The sequence below is a fragment of the Carlito syrichta genome, unplaced genomic scaffold (genome assembly GCF_000164805.1).
Source record: "Carlito syrichta isolate Samal-C Ts95f unplaced genomic scaffold, Tarsius_syrichta-2.0.1 Scaffold308839, whole genome shotgun sequence".
Classification (NCBI taxonomy): Eukaryota; Metazoa; Chordata; class Mammalia; order Primates; family Tarsiidae; genus Carlito; species Carlito syrichta.
The window spans coordinates 1,376,639-1,377,023 of NW_007252935.1; positions in this window are offsets into that span (position 1 = coordinate 1,376,639).

Below are 385 nucleotides of genomic sequence, written 5' to 3' on the forward strand. Positions count from 1 at the left end.
TACTCTGCCATTTCAAACGCTCGCACCTTGAGGAAACAAGACTCCCGCCTACATATAAAGATGGAGCCACCCCCCCCCGCCCCATTCGCTTCACTTGAACTTGAGCGCCGAACTGGTTTCCCACGTACACGTACATCCGCATTCTAAGGAGTCCCGTTAACGGCGCTTTTCAGTACGCGCCACGCGTTACGGAGAAACCCGTAGGGCAGCCTGTGCGGGGGTGGGGGCATGCTTTGGCTTCCCTGACGTGGCCCTCTCCGCCCGGCCAGCGAAGGCCAAGGCCGCCTGCTCGCGCGCCGCCGCCCCTCTGGGAAGCTTGCCCGGGAAACCGGCGTGGGGCCCTGGCTCTCCTGCAGCCCTCCGCGCACCCGCAGGCGAGGCCAGA